Here is a 13,004-nt window from a genome sequence, read left to right as displayed (position 1 = left end):
TAGTGCTTGAAGTGATTATCAAAAAGATGAGAACATCCAACCTTCTGTGTGGGTTTTCGTCCTTAGAGAGCCTGAAGTTTGTTCACTGGGCAGGGTGGCGGGTCCCGTAGCCCTGATCGCTGCTGAAGGTGGGAGGTGTTTCTGTCTCCGTTCCTCCTGAGTTTCCCAGGTAATTGCATTAATGGTCTTTGGCCGGCTTTCAGGAGAAAGCGTAAGTATTTGACGATGCCTATTTCTCAGGTTAAAAACACTAACCCTTGAGATTAGCCTGCAAGGTGCCTGACGCCGTCAGTGGGGGGCAGTGGCTGTGCAGCGAGTCCTAGCGTTGGACCCCTCATCAGCCCCGCATTCACTAGGACCCTCACCTGCTCCTCAGAGGCAGAAGGATTAGTTTTTGATAAGTGAATTTTCCAAGAGAATAGGAAATTTAAACCCCCCCCCCCCGTAGTTATTTTTTTATTTAGCTTTAGTTACAAATTAAAGGGAGGTCATTAGGGTGGGCCCCAAAGCACCCTGACTGTGTCCTTATAAAAAGGAGATTAGGACGCACAGAGGGACACCCGGAGTGTGCGCCCCGAGAAAAGGCCCCGTGAGGACACGGAGGGAAGACGCCTGCAGGCCCAGGAGCGAGGCCTCGGTAGGAACCGAACCTGCGAACGTCTTGGTCTTGGACCTCCCGCCCCTGCAACGGTGAAAAGTGAATTTGTTGCTTAAGCCACTCAATCTGCGGTATCCGTTTGTTGTGTCAGCCCTTGCAAGCTAATGCAGGGGATCACTGCCAATGGGAACTTCTGTTATAGGTCATAAAGCTAGGTGGTGGTGATTTTGTAGGAAAGACAATAATTTTGTAGCTTATTTACTGGGTATAAAATCCTTCCGTCTGAAAATGATCATAAGTTTGCCTGCTTCTTTCCAGTCACTTGCCTTTTATTTTTGTTTAAGTATCCTTGTATGTATATGTAGCTGAGTACACGTGTGACTATTTCTGTCAAAAAGTTCCCAGACTTTATCGATAGTTGGTAGGGTTTCTTTTTCTTTATAAAGAATGGGTATTTCAGTTTATCAAATACCTTGTTAATGTCTATGTCGAGTATTCTATTTCTTCAGATGGTGTATTACAGCAACCCATCTCCCGCGTTAAACCAGCCCTGCATTTTGGGGGTTAAGGCTCCTTCATCACCTGACATGTACTAACTCTGACGTTCTTTGAGTGCATAAAGTCAGACGCATAGTAAACCAACCCACAGTTCTGCAAGGTGAAAAAGTTCTGGAAATTGGTTTGCACAAAAGTAAATATATTTAATATTGAACTGTACCCTCAAAGATGGGTAAGATGGTAAATGTTTTGTGCATTTTACCTCAATTAAACTAGATTTTCGAACAAAACAAAACAAAAAAGGAGGTAGGAGACTCAAAGTCAGAGAACAGATGTGATAATGGAAGCAGAGACTAGAGTAATGCAGGCAGCCTCTGGAAGCTAGAAAAGATGAAACAGAACCTCCCCTAGAGCCTCCAAAAGGAATCAGCCCTGCCAACGCCTTGATTTTTGCTTCGTCACACCCATTTTGGACTTGTGACCTCCAGAACTGTAAGATGACAAATTTGTGTTGTTTGAAGCCCCCAAGTTTGTGGTAATTAACAGTAACAGTAGCAACAGAAAATTATACATCACCTGATTTTCCTACAGTCATATTTTATATTGTGTTTTCTTATTAATTACTTGATGCTGTGTATAATTAGCTTTAATTTTGTTGCCATCCATAACTACATTCCTTCTGACACAGATTATTTCTACGAGCCTGATTCACCAAGTGCTAAAGTGGTCAGGGAACAGGACCTCCGCCCACAAACCCCTAACCCTTACCGGCATCAAGGACACCAGCCAAAAGGATCTCGTAATACCCTCCCCTAAACTTATTTAAAAACCAACAGCAAAAGCTGTAGTAAAATTTCCACAGACTTCCCCAACAATACAAACGTTTGCCTCTCACAATCCGAGTCTGAGGTGAGGATCGATACAGACCCAAGTCAGGTGGGGCGGGTTGGAGAGCAGAATAAACCGTGGCAAGGAGCACGGGCTTCGGAGTTGTTTAGCCTGAGGCCCAATTCCAGCACCGCTGCTACCTAGCTTCTGACTGACCGTGACTGAGAGCTTCAATGGAATGACTAAAAACTGGTAACTTTAGGGTTAGTGTGAGCATTAAATAATACAACCGATTCCGAGTGCTTAGCCAGTGTCCCTGGTGCCTACCTAGTAGGTGCTCAATAAAAGTTACTGTTGTGTTAGTTCTTGTGATTATCTCCCTGACTCTTGATCATGAAGCCGAGTCCAAAGCGAGCAGCCTTGCAGTTTCTCCTGTGCCATCCACGCCACGGAAGGCTAAGGTCGCCTCGCAGGCTGTCAGACACATGCCTGATACTCTCCTGTGTGATTCAACCCTGAACAGGGAGGGCACTTGGGACACTGTCAATACTCTGGCAGGATTTGTATCCTGGAGGTGAAGGATGAGCCATTCAGCTTCTTTCAAAGCCTGTCTGCCCACAAAAAGTCAACAGCAATGGTCCCTGGGCTCTAAGCATTAGATTCCTATCAATGAGATAACACACTCCCACCGTTACTAATGATGATCATTTAGGAGGGCACACTCGGCACATCAAATAAGCATTTAAAACACCACCACGCAGATCTGTATGAACTGATAGATCATTATATCCAAAATACATTATTAAGTGGAAAGTGCAGGCTGTAGAATTCTATGCATAGTCTGATCTAATTTTTGTAGAATAAGATCATTCTATGTATTGACAAAAATCTGAAATACTCATTTTTTACACTGTCCTAGTTTTCATAAACATATTTTACAATGCATACCTTTAACTTTAGCAGTAAGGAAACCGATAAAGATAAATTTTAGTGCCACGAACATTTTAAAGTTTAGTCTGTTCTCACCTTTTATTGAGGACTGATGAAAAACCATGAAGAATTTTCATCTGCAAAACTACTAGTATCAGTCAAGATGGGTAGATTGCGAGTAGCAAGAAATCCAGCTTGACGTAGCTAAAGCGTAAGAAGGAAATTATTGGCCCACGTCACCAAAGAACAAGAAGAGAGTTTTGACCTCGCCTTAGGGAACTTAGCTGCAGCCCAGATGGGCTGGTTCTGTTTCCACGGCTGTTTTTCGTTGCAAGGTGACTCCTTTGCCCTTCCTTGCCATGGCCTCAAGCGGCTCCATGCTTACTACATTATTGTGGCTTCCTGACCAGAAAGGAAAGTTTTCTCTGCAATCTCTAGTTACAAAAGTCCCAGAGGAGGATTCTGATTGGCCTGCATGGGTCAGGGACCAGTCACCATGGCCAGATGTGTGGAGTCTTATGATTGGCAGCCCCCAGACCTTTGCAGTACCAGAAATGACTCTTAGTCAGAATGGGCTACTCTAATAAAGTCCCATAGGCTAGGTGGCTTATAAACAACAGAAACTTGTTTCTCACAGTTCTGGAGGCTGGAAGTCCAAGATTTGGGTGCCAACATGGTCAGGTGCTGGTGACAGCCCTCTTCTGAGTTGCAGACTGCCAACACCTTGTTGTGTTCTCACGCGGTGGAAAGAGAGTGAGCTAGCTCTCTGGCCTCTTCTTTTAAGGGTACTAGTCCCATTCATAAGAGCTTCACCCTCATGACTCAATTTCCTTCCAAAGGCCCACATCCAAATACTGTCACATTGAGGATTGGGGCTTCATTGTATAAACTTGGGGGGGGGGGGTTGGGGGAGGGGGCTGAGGGGCGTGATTTATCATAAGCAGTCACAACAATGGCATTCCCCGAAAGAAGGATGGTCCTGTTGGAGGCAGGCAGAGTCATGCGTTTATTGCTGAAGGCATTGTCAGAATGCAGTCTATCATCTGTTATAAAAGTTCCTTGGTGATTAATTTGCCCTTAAGCAAATGCTTAGCGACAGACAGGACGTGTCAGGGCGGTTGGAGATGACAGGAAGACTGAGGGACTCTGTGGTTAACAGTGTCTGTAGGAGCAGTAGCCAGAGACAAGGTTGGAAGCCCAGGCAGAGAATGGCGGCTAGATCGTAAGTGCCAGTCTAATTTGGCTGGATTAATACATTTCTTTGAAAGTTTAATTACAGATAAGTTTGTTTTTAATCCCAAAGACCTTAAAGTCTTAAGATTCTCAGTTCCAAGTTTTTTGAAACAGGTGTTCAGAAGCCTCACCATTGGAAAGAGTATGCTATATGCAATTTTTTATTGAATGTTAAGTGAGTCGGTTAAGCATACGTTGGTGACAGGACTGATGGATTTAGGAGTTCTATCAAGATACCTGTATTAGTTCTCCAAAGAAGCAGAAGCAATAAATTATATAATATGTAATATATATATGAATCTGTAAAAATAGTTTATTATAAGGTATTGGCTTGTGTGATTAAGGAGGCTGAGAAGCCCCACATTTGCCATCTGCAAGCTGAGATTCAGGTGGTGTAGTCCAAAGGGCTGAGAGCCAGAGAAATGACAACGTAGATTCCAGTCCAAGTCTGAAGGCCTAAAACCAGGACTGCCGAGGACAGAAGGTAGGTGTCCCGGCTCAAACAGTAAGGCAGAGAGGGGTTGACTCCAACCTTCCACTGCCTGTTTGTTCCATCCAGGCCCTCAGTGAATTGGATGATGCCGGCCCACACTGGGGAGGGTGGCTTGCTCTACTCAGTCTACCAATCCAAAGTCTAATTTCTTCCAGAAACACCCTCACAGGCACACCCAGAAATAATGTTTAACCAGATATCTGGGCATCCTGTGATTCAGTTAAGTTGACACATAACATTAACTATTACAATACTTTTACATTCTTACTGTAATTCTGAATTTTAACTGGTACCAGCTGAGTAAGTGTTGATCTGAAATGATTTCATTCTACAGATTTCATAGAAAGCCCCCCCCTTTTTTGACAAAAGTAATTATATCACTAATCTGGGAGGTGGCGTATGGCTCGCACATTTTTTACCTCTGCAGATGTGTTCCCTGTCTCCAAAATGGACTTTCGAGAATGCGAAAACTGGAGAGAGAGAGGGAAAGATTGAAAGATATAAAGAGAATGACTACATAGTAGATAGAAGGATAGAGAAATGCTTGTTTATCAAATCATAAGCAGCCTTCTCTTCCCCCAGTGCCACGGCCATTCTGTCCCATTGTATTCCTGGGAAACCTCCCATCGCTTTAACATGCACCAGGCAGAGGTTAACTGGACTCATTGTAACAGCTCTGTGAGAATGTGGCGTAGCTCACTGAGAATCCTGCAGAAAGACTGCAGGCAGGGCTGAGCTTTGTCTTTCATGAATGTGCCATCTGAATTTCAAGGGGAACACATCATGAATAATAACCAGTGACTTTTGAGATGGCAGTACAGTACACTAGCAGCCTTTTCTTAAAAAAAATTCTTTTTCTTAGAGCGGTACTGTGTTGCTGTGTTTATTTCCTAGAAATCATTGAGAAATACTAGGTTTTCTTTTTTTTAATCCATGTTTTGAGTGGCATATGTAGAATGTAGAGTGACATGAACAAATTGAAAAGGATTATAAATTTAATAAGGGGTGAGAAACGTCACATAAAGGAAAGATGGTGAGAGATTTCTATAATTTATGAAGACGTGAGGACTATTTTGTAAATCAAAAAAATGTATCACAAAGTATTTAGTTAGCTCTGTTCTTTATATATTAATGCTTTATAGGCTCCCAAATAAATTGCAACAATGATAATAACAGTAATGATAGTACTTACTTACATAGTATTTATTATGTGCTACTCAGTGTTCTAAGTATTTTATCAATATTTTAATTTATTTAATTCATACACAGCTTTATGGGGATGAATATTATTACCCCCGTCTTATAGAAAGAGGCATAGAGAGGTTAAGCAATCCACCCACAGCACATGGTGGACAGTGGTGCCTGTATTAACACTTTACAGTTTACAAAGAATTTTAATGTGCACTCTCTAGTTAGAGCCTCCCAAGATCAACGTTCAGGGTATTGCTTGCTTCCTTTTTACAAGCACTGAACCAGCCTGAGATTCAGAATTTTTAGTACATTGACCATCAAAAGCTGGGGCGGGGAATCCATCTAGGACTTAAATTCATGTCTTACGATGGCTTGACCTGTTTTCCTTTCCATTGTATCAGCTTTCAATTTAGTTACTTACACATAATTTCCATGTCTATTTGAAGTACATTTGTTTATAAAATACTTTATTAATTAATTCCAAAGCCATTAAGCGTCTGCTATGTGCCAGCCTCCTCCCTTGATTGGGGGGACACAGCGGTGAACGAAACAGACACGCTCCTAGGCTCTTGGAGTCTAGAGACCGCGGGCCAGAGGCTGGGGCCGCAGGAGAGAGAACCAGACAGGATGGTGCCAGATGGTGGCTGAGAACGATCCAGACGACAAGCACTGTGCCAGGGCCGGGAGGCTCGCTGGGGTGTGGGTGTGAACTTACTTCAGCAGCGGTCTTCCCGGGCCCTTTCTGAGGGGGCGGGATTCGCACTGTACCTGGGGGAGGAGGCCAGTGAAGACTGGGGGGGGGGGTGCGGGGGCGAAGTGAGAGCATTCTAGTAAGAGGGAACCGTAGAGCAAACACCCCGAGGTAGTGGGAGTGGACTTGGCTTGTCTGAGGAACCAAAGGAAGGTCTGCATGACTGGAATTGGGGCTCTTGTAGGGGCAGTGACAGCCAAAAATTCGGCCCGTCACTTAGCTTTGGCCTCTACAGAACAGGCTCGTCCCAGAGGTTTTTGTGTGAGCAACAGCCAGCGTGGTCTAGTGGATTCCAGCCTTGGCCCAGCACGAATTCCATCCCAGCCTTGGGCACATAGCTCCGGGTAGTCCCAGCCTCAGCTTTTCCACTCATGAAGCACAGAGGTTGTCTTGCCCTCTCCTACTGATATCACCCCCCCCCCCCCAAGATTATACATGCTGGAGAGAGGGGCATGAGGTCTCTGTTTTATATCTAACTTCACGGCCCCAACCCTTCCATCTACCCACATACACCCAAAAGCATCGAGGCCACTGACATATATCATGACAGATCAACTGATACAGGAGCTATGGATTTAAGAAAAACACAGGGGTTAGAATAAAGTGGATCTGTCGACCAATAGTAAAAACCGACAATAAATTTAGCTATAAAAAAGGAGGCATGTGTAGGCACCGCAGCTGGCTTGCTGCTAGCTCCCGGCCAGCCCTCACCATCTGGGCCTGGGGGCAGAGCCCGGCTCTCCAGCCCTCTCCCTCACTCGGCTGAGTTGCTGGGAAGGGATGTGCTCTGTTGCCTCATAGGCTGTTTGTCCAGGGCCGGCCTGGTTCGAGCACTGAAAGCTCCCCGTCCTAGGTCCGCAGTCAGTCCCAAGTAAACTGGGACAGGCGGTCACTGCAGCAGGAGAGGGTGGGGGAGTGCTTCTGCTCTCCCCCACACAGTGTTTCTGTGGTTCTTCATGTGTACAGCCGTCTGTGGCGTGACAGGCTTTCATCACCCTTCCCAGAAATGGACAGGTTAGGAGGCCTGTGCTTTTGCCAGTTTTCTTCCATTCCTGCCTGTCCCCCTTTGGACACTAGATGGCAGACTCTGCCCCTTGCTGAGGAAAGACTGGGACTGTCACTTAACAGGCCTTCTGGCAGGGCTAGCCGTCTGCGAAAACCCTGAGCCAGAGGATGGGAGAGGGAGAGAAGTGGAATATATATGTTTATGGGAAAGCCTGGAATAATCACATAGTGTGAGACGGCAAGGGGTAAGAAGCAGAAATCAGATTCCGCTTAAAATCCTTCAAGTATTTAGAATTTAGGGTGGGAAGAAAGGCGTGCTGTTTCCCTGCAGAGTGAGTCTACTTTCCCCATTTGACCCGAATGACATGTGCATTGTGAATAAATGGTACAAAGGAGGGAAAGCTAACTGCAGTCAGAGAAGCCAAATGCCGGGAACAGCACGTCTCCTGGGGTGATTTAATCACGGTTCAGGTTCTCTGGGTGAGCGAGCGGTGCCTCCACTGAGGTGTGTTTAACCAGGGCCTGCTGACTGGCTGGACACAGGCTGACAAGCTCGGAGGAGAGGCCCCTCTGGAGGCTGGGTGACTCACGCCGCCCGCAGAGCGCGCAGTTGCCACGAGCCTGGCTCGGCCGCCTGGAGGAGCTAAATTTATATTCCGAACAAAGAACACTGTGGTTCTGGAGCTGTCAGGAGGGAGCAGGGAGGAGATGGGAAAGGAGAGTGGCACCACCTTGCGGTGGGCCCCAGTGCGTTTTAAATGAATTTACATTATAAGGGCTTTGTGCCTAAGCCCAAGGGATTTTTCCTGGAGAAAGTAGTATGTGATTAACTCTGGGTTTCTCTTTAAGTGTCTGCCCCCCTTAAATCTCAGTAAATACTAACATTGAATGTACAAAGCCCACAAATTGTACTACTGACTGCCCTCCTCTTTCAAAAACTTATTTGAATTAAAGATTAGCATTCTGCCCTGCACGGCCATACTCATTAACCCAGAGAAAGGTGGAGCTGGATGGGCCCACAGTGGCCCAGTGGTCCAGGGGCTTTTCAAACTGTTGGAGAGTCCTAGCTATCCAGAGTTACCCTAGGGTTTCCTTAAACAGTGATGCATTTGGTGCCGCACGTAGAATAATTTTAAAATGTCTAAAGAAACTGTTACCACTTTTATCTTTATTATGGGCTCTGGGGAAAAAAATAGTTTGAAAAAAATTCCCTTATTAAAAATACAGGTTTGAAGACCAGGTCCATCAGTATTCTTCTCACTGACCCGACACCTAATCATAGTTCCTCCTTCATTGGTCTTTTTGGTTGCAATTGCCCGTTCGGGCGGCTATAACAAAGGGCTATAGACTGGATGGTTTACAACAAGCATTTATCTCTGAGTCCCTGAGGTCCTGCGCTCTTCCCCTGCTTCTGTAGCTTTCCCACTCACACTGTGAGCTGCCTACTCTAGCTTCCTTCCAACAAATCCATTTTCTTAAGATGATTTGATTTCTTACTTAAGATGATGTGGGTCTCTACCACCACTTTCACAAAGAGGTCTTAATAATGCCTGCTACCCTCAACACGTGTCCTACTTTATTATTACTCAAGGTGTAGTGCAAAGATCAGTAGCCTCAGCCTCAAGTGGGAGACTGTGAGAATGCAAATTTCCAGGCACCATCCTGCATTTACTGAACCTGTGGGGGCGGGGCCCTGGAATCATATTTTAATGAGGTTTCCAGGATATCCTTATGCATGTTAAAGTTCCCAAAACTCACTCTACATTATAGCAGTGCCTCATTTTTTTTTACCCTCCCTGATATATTGGCTAGAGGACAAGGCAATGACACGAATTCTAAAGGTCACCTTCTGACTCTGCCTCGTCCCCTATATCACTCATGTGAGCTGCATCACCGGTGTGGGGTGCTGTTCACAGGGGAATAAGGACATGTGGATGCTGGGGACACTGTGTGGGCATCATCTCCCCACAGAGATTATGGATTTGAAATGGTTCATTCATAACCATTTCTTTATAGTATTTGCTGGGCCCTACCTAAGTGTTGGGAGTATATCTAGGTATTGACACCATTCCTGTCCCCAAGTAGTTAAAGCTTAGTTTTGGGAAAATGATATGAATAAAAGAACTTAATAATGCACTGTACGTAGCTTATGCAAAAGGCCAAGTGACAGATAGGGCCGCGCATCCTGGGTGCCCTATATAACCACCATTTCAAATATTTTGTTCCCTGGCTCCATACACTATCAAGATGTCCTCCAAAGTCCATTTTTCGAGCACTAAAGAACATTCCTAAGACTGTCTTTCACATCTGTCAAAAGTACCAAATTCTATATCCACATGTCCCAATTTTGGGTTCAGAAATATAGTCTCTATAGATAGATTTTTAATGAAAGGAAAGATAAATTATCATCTGGTGGTGAAGCCAAGAAAGGATTTGCAGAGGGTGGAAAATTAAGCTGGGACTAACAGGGCAGGCAGGGCTCGGGTTCTGGGGGAGAGGGCTAAGGGCAGCCGGGGGTGGAAAGGAACCATGTGACCTGAGATCAGCTGGGGAAGTGCTGGGAGAGCAGCCAGTGGCCTGTGGGACCGGACAGTAGAGAGAAGTTGGAGAGAAGAGCAGATGGGTATTGTATTTGCCCATGAACGTCGTGCGGGACCACAGGAAACGGGAGAGCAGTGCTCTCGATGAAAATGAGCCCTGAGAAAGATTTTATTCTGACAGTGGCACCCAGTAGGAGTTAGGAGAGACTGTGAAGGACTTTCTCTTAAAGCTTTGCTGTGCCCAGTGCCATGTCCATCCCATGGGGCGGGGGGGGGGGGGGTGCTTTATAGGACCTTTAATCCCGTACAAAAATAGTTCCACGTTTTATGTTAACTGCAGTCTTTGCCAGAAGGTTTTATATATAGACGTGGGCAAACGTAGGTTTACAGCTGTTCGAATGGAAAAGAATACAATAATTAATAAATAGCAATACAAGAATAAACTCTGTGTTTCGCATACTCACAACTGTGAGCCTACTTTTGTTCACCCCTGTCTGTATGAACCACCACCACGATCATGTATGTTATCCCTGGAAGTTTCCTCATGCCGACACGGGGCACTTCTAGCCGCATTGTGCATGTCAGACAAAGGCTTATTTCTTGCTTTTGCTGCTTATGCATTGAGGTTGGTGGGCCCTCTGTTCCATGGGCCCTCACTCAGGGCCAAGGTGATGGTGGCTTGACTTTTCCGCAGCCCTGGTTCCCGGCAGCCAGGGAAGCAGGAAACCTGAGAATTGGGTACCTGCTATTAAATGCTGCCACCTAGAGGTGACGCACATAATTTTCATTCACATTTTACTGACTGAAATGAGTCATGGACAGAGAGGTATAATTCTATTGTGTGTCAGGCGAGAGAACTGGAAATATTGGTAAACAACGCTGAGGTTTATCACAGTAGACATGGATAGAAAATAAGGCAGCATACAGAATTTCGAAGTGATGTGTATGCTCTGCCCATTCCAACGGAAAAGGCAGGCAGAAAGGAAACCCACAGTTGATCGCAGGCATGCCCCAAGCAGAAGGCAGTGCCAGACAGGACTGCAGGAAAGGTCAGGTTTGGGTAGCAAGAGCCGGGAAAGGGGTTCGCCAGGAGGCTCTGAGAAAGAAGCCAATAGCCCAGAGCCAGGCAGACCGCAGGACCCAGGGAGAGCACAGCCAGGTGCTGCTATTTTACTCCGAGGGAAAAGGGACCATTCTTCAGGTGGGGGAGCAGATTAAAGAAACTCAATATTTAATCATAGCTGTTTCACAGGCTAATGATTCAGGAGAAAGTTTAGATTGGATTAGGCCAAAGATACTTTACCTTTTTTTCCAGAACATTCCTACGTAGGATGCCTGTTTTGTTTTTTCACTCCAAGTCCATCAGAGCCCTTCAGACTAAGGCAGCTTATTGCTCTGGGTGCCAACTTAGCCTGCACAGGTATCTGTAAAAAGAGCTTGTGAGTGAAAAACACTAGTTCTTTCTCAATCTATTATCACAAAAGCAAAGTAAAGAAACAGAGCCAAACCCTGTGTGGACAGTCGCTCTTTCCCCAGTGTGAAGCTCTCGCTTGGTTCTGGTCCCCCACTTAGGCGAAGGCAGCAGCAGTGGGTCCTAATTCATTCAGCTCAACACCGAGCTTTTACGACGGCCGCTTAAAAATCCTTGTTAGGCCGTAGCCAGTTCTGCTCAGTGTTTAGAGCATCAGCCTGTGGACTGCACGCGTCCCGGGTTCGATTCCAGCCAAGGGCACGTACCTTGGTTGCAGGCTCGATCCTTGGCCCCAGGCAGGGTGTGCAACCGATTGGTGTGTCTCCCTCAGACCAGTGTTTCTCACTCTCTCTCTCCCTTCCAGCCTCTCTGAACAGCAATGGAAAAAACATCCTCAGGTGAGAATTCAAAACGAAACAAAAGAAAAAACAATCCTTGTTAGACACCTGTGTCCTCTTGGTGTTGGTATCTGTTGACCATCTTTTCTCAATCAAGTTGAGGTCTTCCTGGTTCTTGGTATGTTGAGTCCTTTTATAAAAAAAATTGAAACTATAACATTTTGAGCATTGTGTGTTGAGACTCTGGATCGTATTTAAATCTCGTGTTTTGCAGGTTTTCTCTGACACTACTTCGGTGGAGGAAAGGAGGACCCTGCCTTGTCGCTGCCGAGTGGGGATGGAAGCTCAGGTTCTCCTGCCTCTGTGGAAGCCTGTGGGGAAGAGAGACTCTCTTGCATGGATTCTAAAATATCTTGCCCCTCTTTTGCTTCGTAGTATTTTCACAACGAAACTAATTTTGGTTAAATGTAATTTTCTGCCTTCTCTGTGGCTGAAAGATGGCTGAAAAAATACACAAAACTATGCTGATTGGTTTTACTCTAAATTCATTACTTCAAGCGACGCTGCTTCTGCTCAGCAGTCCTATCATATTTTCATAGGACCTTTGCTGTCTCCCACTTTCATAGGTGATATTTTGTTCATATTTTCTATTATTGTTATTTTAAAAGAATATTCATAGCAGCTCTATTTGTAATAGCCCCAAACTGGAAATAACCAAAATATCCATCAGTAGGCAAATAGATAAACAAACTGGCGCATCCATATAATGAAATACTGCTCATCAATAAAAGAAATGAACACTTGCTGTATGCATGAACGTGCGTGAGTCTCAGAACACTTACGGGGAGCGGCAGAAGCCAGACAGTAAAGAGTAAACACTATCTGATTCTATTTATATAAAATTTAGAAAATACAAAGTGATCTATGGTGTCAGTGGTTGCCTGAGGGGTAAGGTGGAACCAAAAAGGGCAGAAGGAGGATATGACAAAGGGGCACAGGAGATTTCGGGGAGTGCTGGGTATGTTCACTGTCGTGATAGTAGGGATGGTTTCATGGGTGTGCACATCTCTAACAATATATAAAATTATACACTTTAAATATTTGACTGATTACATGTCAGTTATACCT

The 13,004-nt window shown here is 45.2% G+C and overlaps 1 long non-coding RNA gene across 1 annotated transcript; it reads left to right on the top strand.

Moving 5' to 3' along the window:
• Positions 1-11,919: 11,919 nt before the first annotated feature.
• On the top strand, positions 11,920-12,679 carry LOC107534983 (uncharacterized). The gene is made up of 2 exons (XR_015715547.1): positions 11,920-12,054; positions 12,151-12,679. It is a non-coding gene; the product is annotated as an uncharacterized LOC107534983 (long non-coding RNA).
• Positions 12,680-13,004: the final 325 nt, after the last annotated feature.

The sequence above is a fragment of the Miniopterus natalensis genome, chromosome 13, assembly GCF_054644295.1.
Source record: "Miniopterus natalensis isolate mMinNat1 chromosome 13, mMinNat1.hap1, whole genome shotgun sequence".
Classification (NCBI taxonomy): Eukaryota; Metazoa; Chordata; class Mammalia; order Chiroptera; family Miniopteridae; genus Miniopterus; species Miniopterus natalensis.
This window is presented reverse-complemented; position numbering and strand designations above follow the sequence as displayed.